At 40.3% G+C, this 12,204-nt stretch overlaps 1 protein-coding gene across 2 annotated transcripts in view; it reads left to right on the top strand.

The window, feature by feature from the left end:
- Positions 1-12,204, top strand: part of GALNT1 (polypeptide N-acetylgalactosaminyltransferase 1) — a 90,324-nt gene that overhangs the window by 18,912 nt on the left and 59,208 nt on the right. Inside the window, exon 2 of one of the 2 annotated variants that reach the window (XM_085052251.1) lies at positions 6,687-6,856. The gene's annotated coding sequence lies outside the window, so the exon portion shown is untranslated. Of the gene's footprint in view, positions 1-6,681; positions 6,857-12,204 lie in introns of both variants that reach the window. The other variant, XM_085052250.1, reaches the window with a different exon arrangement.

Here is a 12,204-nt window from a genome sequence, read left to right as displayed (position 1 = left end):
GTGGTAATGAAGAAACGGGGTATGGCAATAACTCATGTACATTTTTTCCCTAAACACAGTTCTCCCATGCCTTCCACACCTGTAAGCTTTACTATTATCTGGGTGTTTTCCATCAGATCAGAGAAAGAGAAGCTACAGATTATTGTTTTGAGTATTATATCTGAGAATAGAGCAGACAGCTTCCCTGAAGCTGTCTTTGTGCTGTTGAAGAAAGCATTGATCATAGGGCACGTAATTTTGCAGAATGTAAAATTTATTAGGGCAGCTGTCATTGATTTTAATGTAGTTACATATTTTAACTATTCTGTATTCATAATTAAATAGGATGTTTTTACTCAATAGGTCTGGCAACTTGTACTCTTTTCTGTTTAACATTTTCTAGTCTTCCCTAACTCATCAGAAAGCACCATCTTTCTCAGCTGAAGGGATGCTCTGTTTGTTTGCCAGCGCTAATATTATGTACACTTTTTCTATCAAAGAGCAGTATTCTGAAAATGGAAACCGAGCCACATTTATAAAAACTAAGTGAAGAAACTCACGCTGTGTACACAGCTATACACGTACAGGTAGTTGGGGTTACTGCAGGTTTGCACCCTGGAGGGGCTGATGATTCTGCCTGGTTGCTGTGCTTGCTCTAAGGCTGTTGCCATACCTGTGTTTTTTAAGGAGGTTGAGTACTTGATGTGTTAGAGTAAGCAATAACCATGTCTTGTCTCCTGAGCTTCATGTCACTTGTGGCGAACAGCTGCCAGCGCAGTCCAAAGTCAGTGCTCTTTACACAGGAAGTGTGTTGTCTGTAGTGTCAGGGATGTGCATCTGCTGCTGGTCCCACCTGAGCTCATACAAGCAAGGGACAAGAGGACAAGACTGGAGTTGCAATTGGGTAGGAAGGTGGAGTTTTTAGAGCAAAGTACAGCTCAGTCTTTATGTTTTCATAGCCTATTACAATAGAAACATTACTGGAAAACTACACTACCCACTCTTTATAAACAAACAATGCAAACACAAAACTTCAGTTGACACAAAAATTATTTTTTTTGACTTCTGGTTTCCTTCATAGTGAATGTTTTGTCAATTGAAGGAGCTGAGAGGTGTCTAATGCATTTTGCACTGTGGCTCACATCCTCCATACACACCAGCGCTGGTTGCTTTGCGTACTTGTGAAACAATGAGGGTAGTGTTTCCTGGTGGCTGAAGAGAAGGTGCAGAGGGTGTCTGCCAGCTCGCAGCAGTCAACACACAACTCTTTGTTGATAGTCCCACTGGAGGCAATCATGCCTGGATGGATGCTTTGTGCTCCTACTTAAAGCTGATGTAAGTTAATGCTATCAAAATAAACTGGTTTTGCTGGTTGCCTTGCTAATGGTTTTGAGTCATGATAGTTAAGAAAGATTTCTATCATCTTTACAAACCTGCAGTGCTTCTGATTTGTAAATAATTTGGGGTTTTGTCTTTCTGGAGAGCAGTTGTGAGGTTATGAAAATTTTTTGTTTGTTTGGGTTTTTGAGTTGAACAATTCTGTGTAGGTAGTTTGAATTATGAAAAAGCTATTTCTTACAGTCCAAAGAGATTTAGTAATGATGCTGAATATGAGAGTAGACATTTCACTGGTGAGAGCAGTAGACTTTCTTGTATTTTTATTTTGTTCTGGTGCTTTCCAGCAGTGTACTATTCTCAAACAACATAAAAATGAGCTTTGCAGTATCCTTGATATGGGGGTAGAGGTTGGGGGTGCATTTGACAGTTGACTTGTAAGAATCATATTTACTTCAAAATACCTCTATGGGGGTATTTGTCCCTTTCACATACTGCATGTGCTGGCTTGTGTTGCTTTGAGTCCCTGTCCCCATGGGCAGCAGGAGGCCTGTGAGAGAGGAAGGTGCTGCTGCATTGTCTGCATGGCTGTGTGTGCCAGAATCATTGCTTGGTTGGTGAACAGCCTGTAGTGAAGGCCAAGAACAGAAATGACATACACTTTAGATGTCAGTCTGATCAAAGCAACTGTTATCTTGACAGTTTTTTTTTCCTAAGTTTTGGGGAGATAATATGATAGCAGTGTGTACTTAACACCTGTTAAACATAATACCTGTCTTTATGGTTTTGCTGATTCTATTATAAATGATGCCTATGAATCCTTTTTTTTTTTTTTTTTTAGACAAGTTGCATGAAGGGAAAAAAATCTTTGGATTGTCTCCATTAAGAAAGATTTATTCAAATTATTTTTTTCACTTGCTGTCTTTCTGTACAAGATAAAATTATGGACACTTATGGAACAAAATTGTGGTTGTCTTGTTGTACACTTGGGTTTTTTATGCGTTTTTGGTCACTTCAAGTACAACAGGAAGAAGGTGTGGTTTTCTCAGTGTTACAAATCTGTTTTCTCCAGAGTTTAATGGCAGCCTAATAATTTAATACTTTTCTGTTTACTGTCTTGCAATGGTTTTTCTTGACCTTGTGCAGAGTCATACCAATGTACTGAGCTGGTAGAAAAATAAGTTGATGCAATGGAGTTGGGTCCATACTTTATGGCAGCTGCATGATTTTGTGTGTGTGTGGGGAGGTGTTTCACTGAATACAGATGAAGTTGACTGCATGGACTAGAAGGTAATGCATGACTAAAAAAATCATACAGTCAATCTGTATTATGTTTAGGAAGAGGTGAAAGTGATAAGTGGGGTGTGGCAAGTAAGGATAGATATTTCATTGGGCACAGATAGCTCTGCATGATTGTTGCTGTTTTTAACACTAAATGTATCAGAAGGAAGATCTCTGCATAATAGGAATGTAAATATTGAGACTATTCAGTATTCACTTGAATACAAGACAGTTATATTTTGCCCTCTACAAACATTGTGACTCTGAATCTGGTCAGCATATTAGAGTGACTGGCTAAAATTTGTTTAGGTTTAAATAAGTTTCAAATAAACTTTTCTTCATTTTTAAGTGATGTCCTGGTTTTTGGCTGGGATAGAATTAATGTTCTTCTTGGTAGGAGATAGAGCTGTTTTTTGGATTCAGTATGAGAATAATGTTGATAAGACACTGATGTTTTAGTTGTTGCTAAGTAGGGCTTGCTCCAAATCAAGGAATTTTAGTGCCCCATTCGCCTGACAGTGAGGAGGTATGCAAAAAGCTGTGAGGGAGCATGGCCAGGATAGCTGACCCAACTGGACAAAGGGATATTCCATACCATTGAACATCATGCCCGTGATTCCGTCAAGCAGGAAGTGGGGGGGATGGAGAATTGGATTGGGATACAAATACAGGTTGGGTGGGGAGTGGTTTTGTTGTTGGATGGGGAGCTCAGCATGACCTAGCCATGTGCACTGGCAGCCCAGAAAGCCAACCATGTCCTGGGATTTATCCAAAGCTGCATGGCCAGCAGGGCAAGGGAGGTGATTCTGCCCCTCTGCTCTGCTCTGGTGAGACCTCATCTGGAACACTGCATCCAGCTCTGGGGCCTCCAGCAAAGGAAGCATGTGCACGTGCTGGAGTGAGTCCAGAGGAGGGACACCAAGGTGATCGGAGGGCTGGAGCACATCTATGCAGACAGGCTGAGAGAAGAGCCTGGAGAAAAGAAGGCTCTAGGGAGACCTTATGCCTTCCAGTACCTAAAATTCTAGAGGAGAGCTGGAGAGGGACTTTTTACAAGGACAGATAGTGATAGGACAAGGGGTAATGGCTTTTAACTGAAAGAGGGTAAATAGATTAGATATAAAAAAGAACTTCTCTACTGTGAGGGTGGTGATGCACTGGAACAGATTGTCCAGAGTTGTTAAGGATGCCCTATCCCTGGAGGTGTTCCAGGCCAGGTTGGATGGGGCTTTCAGCAACCTGGTATGGTGGAAGATGTCCCTGCTCATGGCAGGGGCGTTAGAACTGGATGGTCTTTAAGGTTCCTTCCAATCCAAATGCTTCTATGATTCTGTGAAGATCAGAAATGCATAACCAAGGCAATGTAACATCCTCTATAACAGGAAATCTGTGGACTGGAGAAAGCCACATGTGATTCTGTTACAGAGCAAACTAAGGAAATATGGCCTAGATAAAAAAAGCTATTTTAGGATGTGTGTAAACTGATTAGGTTAACAGTAGCCAGAGGTTTTTTTCAGTAGTTCACATTCATCAAGGAAAGCATATTGTATGGGATTTTGTATAGTTGTTTCAGCTAACTCTTCTTGTTTGTACTGGCTAATTAGCATATGGTTGTGAAATCTGAAGACAGGATGTGTTTAGGAATAAATGCAGTTACATAAAGATGGGATGACAATTCAGAAAAATCTTAAATGTTGCAAAGATGGACTGGAAGAATAGGATTTCATTTAGAAAAACAAGTGAAGTGCTTTATATTTAGGTCAAAATAACATAAAATAGGGAGAACATCTATTAAGTTCCTCCTGCCACCCCGGTCCTCACCATGTATTATAAAATGAGAGCTAACCCTGCAGCATTGTTGACAAAGAAGAGGTGTATGTATGCATTGGCATGACTAATTGGTGGTATGATCTGGAGGATATGGAGTGGACATTTTGCCCTGGTCTGTTTTGTGAAGGGCAGGTATTATATCTGTTTTGGCCATTGTACTTCAAGAAAGATGTGGGTACATTTAATTTGCCTCAGGAGGGTAATGACTGATGATTTAGGAAAGCTGGTATGTGCAGAAGGAATGATGGAATTCGCATTTCTGTAACCCAGAGAAAAGATCAAGGAAAGTTGTAAGCTTTTAAGTGTGTAGAAGCTCACTACAAATAAGGGAACATCTGCCCTTGGCAGCTGTGCCTTGCTTGCTAATGGCAACATGGGCCATTCTCTGTGTGTCCTGCTCTCATTGTTTGGTGTTTGGTTTTGTGTTCTAAGGGCTATTTCTAGTCAGTGTCTGGACAGCACTGAACAAAGAGCCTGAATAGTAGGATCCTTTGAAGAAATATATAAATTAGCAAAATCACTATAATAAGGATCTTCATCTAACCACACAGATGTACAGAGAGATACTTCAGTTAAAACTCTAGAGCAGATAGAAGAAAATTTTCTCCCAGACTTGCCAGCCACTTAGTCACAGATGAGTTTCCCCATTGGTGAAAATGGATTGTGTCCTTCACCTGTGTAAGGGACCTGAGTTTTAGTGAAGAAAAGTGCTGCACAAAAAGCTAATTTAGAGTAAGAAACACTGATTTTTGTGTGTGTGTATTGCATGTTACAGAGCAATGTGTAGAGCCTAATCACATATATCATGGAAGTCTATTTAACCTCTTGAAGGCATCAGCTAATTTGCTTTGATAGAGGAGGTTTGGGTCTCTTCAGAATTGTCTCATGATCTCTCATATTAACATGTTCAGAAAGGGAAAAAAATTATGTTACATGTGCTATTGGTTGTCTTGGATCATATTTTCCTGGCTCTTTGAAACTTAACTATTTTTTTCAGATTTGGTAAAAATTGGTATTATTTCTAGGAGATCTTTAGCCAGTTCTTTTAATAATCAGACTTTAAGCCAAGACATTCTCCTCTTCTACTTTGGTATGCAATAAATGGGAAACTGCCAAGTATTATTTCACCTGCTTCAGTATTAGGGTAATAATTAGGTAGCTGGCAAACACCTTTTCTGTCATTGCCAATCTTAGCTTTCCTTACCATGTGCTTTCTCCATACTGTCATGTTACTATAGTGTTAGCATCTTTTTTTTTCTCCCTTGTACAAAGTTTTTCATCTGGCATGAAAAATACCTTGAAAGATACATAGAAGTAACAGTTTAAACTGGCAGAGCAAGAAACTTGAGTAACATAGTAGGTTCAGGTGTAATAAGGCAAATGCAAGATACAAGCTTGTATAATATATGGCAAATATTACCTAAGTGTAGACAAATTACAACTGCATTAAAAATTGAACAAATCTCTCTTGAATGTTAAGATGCATTCTTTACTTTTCAGCTGCTTGGAATTTCCTTCAGACTTTGTTGTATTAACTGGGCAAAGGAAGAGATTTGAAGGAATTCATTCAATATTGCTAAAGTTTTAACAGATAAGACTTGGAAAGGCTCAGGCATCATTTTTCAGGTGTCACTTTTTTTTTCTAGGAGTGAAAAAACGTTGCTTCTTAAGTGTCAAGTCTGTGTTAGTGTCATAATACTTTTTTTTTTTTTTTGCAAAAGCTGTCATTATAAATGCTAATGTTTAACTTGTGGGCGAGAGATGAAAGAATGTAAAAAGCCAACATCTATAAACTAGAATATGTATAGAAATCTTTAGTCCAAAAGAGTGATCATCTGGGGAGCTGCTCATGTGAATGTGTGCTGTTTGTGGAGGAGGCTGTTTTCTTGCCTTATTGAGAACAATTCATAGTTTGTTGTGCTAAGTATTCATGATTGGATAGAGGACGACATATATAGAACTCAAAAATAGATAACGGCTTATTTGGGAGGACAGGCAGTCCTCCCACTTAAATCATATCATCTGGAAGGCTAAAAAATGTTGATGACTTGTTCCACCTCTCCACTCTACCCTGCATATGTTGTTTTCCTCACAGGCTCAGTTCACTGCCTCTTTTTAGAAACAATCTTTGACTCCTTCTCCCTTGCATAGCATTTTAGATTTTGAAATCTTAAATGAGAAACTTCTTTCCCCTTCCACCTCAAGCTCTGCCAGAACTGAGCTAGGAACTAATCTGAATTTCTGTTTTTCCTCTAGGACAGCCTTAAGACCTTGCTGGTGGAAGACCCCTTTTGCTTCTACGTTCATGTCGGGATGGCTTAGGCCAGTCTGTTGCTCTATGGTTCCTGCCGCAGGTGCTCTACAGCAATGTGTTGGGATTTTGCCACCAGTGCTAGTGGACCATCCAGATGGCTGTAAACCTGCAGAGGAGGTGAGTGCAGCATGTGTTCCAGCAATTTTTGACGCCTTGGTCAGGTCTGTCTGCTTTGGGTGTCTCTCAGAGCAAAGGGAGCACTCAATGACTGCATGTGTGTTACTGCTGTGTCACTGGATTGTGTGGCTGGGTTTGTGTGGCAAGGTTTTGCTAGTGAGTTAGAGGTGTCTTCTCTGAGAAGCTGCTAGAAACTTCCCCTGTGTCCAATGGAACCAATGGCAGCCATGTCTCAGAGGGATCTGCCACTTGCCAAGGCTGAGCCCATCCCTTACAGTACCCTCTGGGGTACTGTATAGGAAACTCATGCTACACCAATCTGTCCCTGGAGGACTGCAGCCTATGGAAGGGACACATGCTGGAGCAGTTCATGGAGAACTGCAGCCCGTGGGAAGGACTCAGGTTGGAGAAGTTTGTCAAGGGCTGTTTCCTGTGGGAGCAGGGGAGAAGTGTGAGTAATCCTCCCTCTGTGGAGGAAGGAGAGGCAGAGCCAGGATGTGATGAACTGACTGTAACCCCCATTCCCCATTCCCCTGTGCTGCTGGGGAGAGGAGAAGGTGGAGAAAACTGGGAGTGAAGTTTAGCCTGTGGAGAAGGGATGGGTGGGAGGTTTCTTCGAGATGTGGTTTTATTTCACCTCCTACTCTGAATTGATTGGTAATAAATTGAACTGATTTCCCCATCATGAATCTGTTTTGCCTGTGATGGTCCCTGGTGAGAGATCTCTTCCTGCTCTTATCTTGTCCCATGAACCCTTTGTTATATTTTCTGTGTCCAGCTGAGGAGGAGAGGGGCAGAGAGACTTTTGTGGGCACCTGGCATCCAGCCAGGGTCAATACTCCAGATGTGTATTCCATATTCCTTCAGCATCCTGTTGGACCAGTTCAGTTGCCTGCAACTATTAAATAAGTTTCCATAAGAATCCTTTTAGGTATTGGTGCAGATCTCATTAAACTGTTACTATGATTGCCTCTGAGTATTGGGAAGTATAGTATCCAAGTGGATAAAGGATCCTGCTACTAGTTTTGCTAAATTTACCTTTACACTCTCAGTATGATATCTTGAAAAGAGTTATCTAGGCCAGTGAGCTGGAATTCAGATCAACCTTCCATCCAGATGACCTAAGAAAGCATGAGTTTCATTTTCTGTGTTTCTACAATAAACACAGTATCCTTAAAGCATCCTTGTCAGACAAAAGATGATATATTAAACTACCACTGTGTAGTCACTGGCTGTGCAGTGAGGTGTTTAACAACTGAGTTCTTGCAAAGCCTCCTCTGTGTTGCATCTCCCACTTTTTTTTTTAAGCTTGATTGAAGCAAGTTGAAGAACCAAAGTTTAATGCGACGGACAGCCAAAAGTGTGATTTAGCAGTTTTCATAGATTAGTTTTCACAGACTGAGTTTTGAAGGACTCTTTGGTCCAGTTCTGAAGTTCAGCAGGGTAAAATGGGTAAATTCTGTTTCATGTTTGAGTGGCTTCTTTTCCAGTCAACTTGAAAAGATCAAACATGTACTCTTAAATTCAGTGCTTAAAAGGTCTAATTGGAACAATTATCAGTTTAGAGGACAGGGAAAATATATCCAAAATTGCTGCCTATTACTGTTTATTAACAGTAGAAGCTAATGAGGAAAAAGTCTAGGGTAAAAAAAGTAGAGAAAAATTTTCACTTCTGGGTTTACTTGTTATGGCCACTCAAGCTGTAGCTTCACTGATACTTCTTTTGTGGTACCCCAATCACCTCTTCTGTGGCTGTTGACTCTAATGGTGAATTTAATGAGATAACAGGTTTCAGCAGAAATAGCTTCTGTTGGGGAGAATACCTGATTGGTCTGGGTCTGCACTGAGAGACTGATGTGGCTGAATAAACACAACTGTCCTTGGTTATTTTTCAGTTGTGTCAGTTCTCTGATTATGTTTCTTCATTGCTGTGTAGATTTTTGCTGGCAGAGCAGAAGGCTGGCATGTTGGAGGTGCAGCTACTTACACAGTAATAGTGTGTTGATAAATCTTTAACCATGGTGTGGCTTCTCAGACATGTCTACTCTTCTTGTAAAGATTCTAGTGCTTTCAGAGAAGATGAAAATCTTTCAGAAAATGTACTGAAAAGTAGTTTTAAATGTCTTGGAGCACAGAATTCTAAAATATATTTTATAAATGATCTGATCTCTGATCTGATTTAATTTAAATTCTAACAGTGACCTTATTGCTCAAATTTTGTGATTTCCAATTAATATATAGCTGAATTTCCAAAACAGTTCCATCATATTCCTTTCTGTAATGTTTTCTGACAGATTAACCTTTTTATGGTGACCTGTTTGTCTCTTGGCTTCTAGTCAGGAATTAATTTTGAATTGTAAAAAAGCTTAAGTTGCTACAAGCTTTATACCTTCAAAAATCATGTGTCAAATTAAATACACTAGCTGTTTTTTTATAAAGTGCCTGACAGTTTCTGGGAAAAAAATGACGTAGTAATAAGCACCTAAATATTTGAAGAAATTTAAGTAATTTTCTGAAGTCTGATACATACCTGCTATACTGAAAGCTCTGCTGATTGTTTTCTCTATGTAACTATCCATAAAATTATCATCACACCTATAGGTAACTGGGTAAACAAGTGAACTCTTCCAGGAAATAATCTTTCGGCCTCAAATTGCATATCTCACTCTTCAGTTTTCTTTGGACTGCAGTGCAGCACAACAAATAAGAAATTCTAAATTCTATTTTATTTTTTACCTTACTGATGCATTCTCTGCATCTTGATATGGCTATTTTATTTACATTTGTCAAACCTTTCTCATACTAGGATGAAAATTCTCAAGTTAGGCCAGATGGAAAACGTGTTTTGGAATCACTAGCTTTAAGAGTATAGTCTTGAAATTTAATGTGTGAGTCAATCTGCCATTTTTCTTCTACAATACTATGAAATAAAATTCAGCAGCATTTGAAAGGGATTTATTACAGGATAATGAAAATTTAGCATTTTCTTTTGAAAATGAATTTGTTTAAATTATTTCCACGGTCTTAAGTGACTTTTTTTGAAATTTATTGATTTTTGTTTTTCAAGCATTATCTTTCACAAATTAACTCAAAGCATGATAGGTTTGTTTTTTTGTTTTTTTAAAGTGCACATTTTTGAAACTGTTAACAAAGTAGGACTGTTGTTTCTGTAGAACTTGTCCATACTGCTGGTTTTGACCAAATGTGAACTTGAATGTAAATTTTTGTATTTTTCAATTAAGTTGAAATTTGGGAAGAAGTATTTTTATGGCCAATTAAAATCTCTGTGATTCGGTCCATTATTGATAATTGTCTGCTTTTACAGTCACAGAAAGATATTACATGGGTAGGGGATACTGTGTGTCCCAGGCTCTTTGAATTATATGGGCTGCTTTATATTTCTTACATTGGTGGGTTCTTCTACTGCTTTCTCCTCCTCTTGTTCTATAGTCTTGAATCCAGCAGTAGCAGATCAGTTTTCCATTCTGTCATTACTTTACCTGTTATCTTAATTTTTGTTGCTATGGTAGCAAGCTAGGAGATGCAGATGTAAGGGCAACGGGGTAGGAGGGGGAATCTGCTTGCATGGACCTGAATTGGTCATGGCTGCTCCTTGTCAGATTTAGGGATAGTTTGCTTGCTTGAGTAGCAAAGGGGAAAAGGCACTGAAAAGGAAAAGGAGAGTGTAACTCTGTGGTGAGAATGTCTCAGAGTGAAACCAGCCTTTGTTCAAAATGGACAGTATCCATACATCTGTAACTTCTCTGTAATATCAGGCTTCACAGGTCATCATATAAACCTCTGTAGCTCATCTGAAGTCTGAATTCTGGAGTTTAACCCCATTTCCTGTGGAAATATCAGTACCATTGTTGAAGACCAAGATGCCACAGGAACAAAGATCCAGGACTCTAGTCCTGAGGAAGAGCCATTACCATATTGGTCTGTTTGCAAACTATTCTAGCAACTTCTCCCTATCAGTTTCTTCTTGCCTTGTCCAGTCTTGGAAAATGTTCCCAAGTTGTAAAGGACTTCCAGAACTCTGCATTTATTACTCTGCCTTTTTAGCTTTTTATGTGACAGTTCTTTTCTTCTTGTTCACCTTTTGTCCTAGGTTGCAATATTGATGTAGTTAAGTATTCTATTACCACCAGCTGTGGGCCATTAGCTGCTATCACCCACTCCGGATGACAGGCAATGGGCCATCCATTAGCTGTTACCAGCTGCTAACGACCCACCCCACATAACAGGCAATGGGCCATCAGGGACCCACCGTGTGACTCATGGACTTATCTCATCCCATTGTGAGATGCTCTGCCCAGGAGGGAGGAACCAGGTGTTCCCACCGGGATATAACCTGGCCTTGGAACTGCCTGAGCTAGCCCTGTCTACTGGGTTCCCAGAGGACCAGAGCTACCACTGGATCTTCAGCTGGAGACTAGACCGTCACAGGATCACCACTTCAACTGGACTACTTCAGTTGGACTGCTACTACCACCCTAACAGGGTGTTAGGTTGTATCTGACTTTGTCAGTGCTTTTCCTTGTATTATTTCACTTATTTTTAATTTCAATCTTGACTTGTGATCTACCACTGGTTTGTTTTCAAACCAATACATATTTTGGCGCCCAACGTGGGGCACAACCTGGGGAAACTCAGAAATCCTAGCACCATGATGCTCAGCTTATCTATATGGGTGCTTTATCTCGCTCTCTATATCTTTCCTCAAATGGGAAGCTATCTGCCCGTCGTATTGCTCTTGTTACGATCAGGGCATAGCATGAAAATTGCTCTATTGGTTTATTATGCCTATTGCATAGTAACCTGTGAGGCGATGAATACCATTCGTTATATATACTCGACTTTGTCTGCCTGGCCTAACCTGAGCTGCTCCATCTGGGACCTCCTCAGCAATCGCACCCACCCTCTGGGGCTAGGAGGAGAGAGCGGTTTTTTCCAGCCTTTCAGGTCAGGCACAGCCGTTTTTGAGGATATTGAGTTCTCTCTGGATGCTAGGGATGGCATAATCTTTTTGTTAGTTCTGTTTTCCTTTTTCTCTGCGACCAGCATCGTGTACCTCATGCTGAAGATCAGAACAATATTTTGTCTTCTTGAGGGGGAGAAACAAAGCAAATCAGAACAGCCGAAGCCTGTATCAGTTGCCCCCGTCCAGAAAAAGAAATCCAAGAGCAAATCAATCCGCATAGCGACTGATGAGGATGCGGCAGGACCATCTCACCAAGCAGAAGAGACAGAGCCGGAGATCATCACTCGCTCTCTGTCCCTGGGGGAGCTGCGGGACCTACGGAGGGAATTCACCCGGCAGGCAAACGAGTCCATCTTAACCTGGC

This window comes from Lichenostomus cassidix, chromosome 2 (genome assembly GCF_008360975.1).
Source record: "Lichenostomus cassidix isolate B80296 chromosome 2, HeHo_3.0, whole genome shotgun sequence".
NCBI classification, from domain to species: domain Eukaryota; kingdom Metazoa; phylum Chordata; class Aves; order Passeriformes; family Meliphagidae; genus Lichenostomus; species Lichenostomus cassidix.
This window is presented reverse-complemented; position numbering and strand designations above follow the sequence as displayed.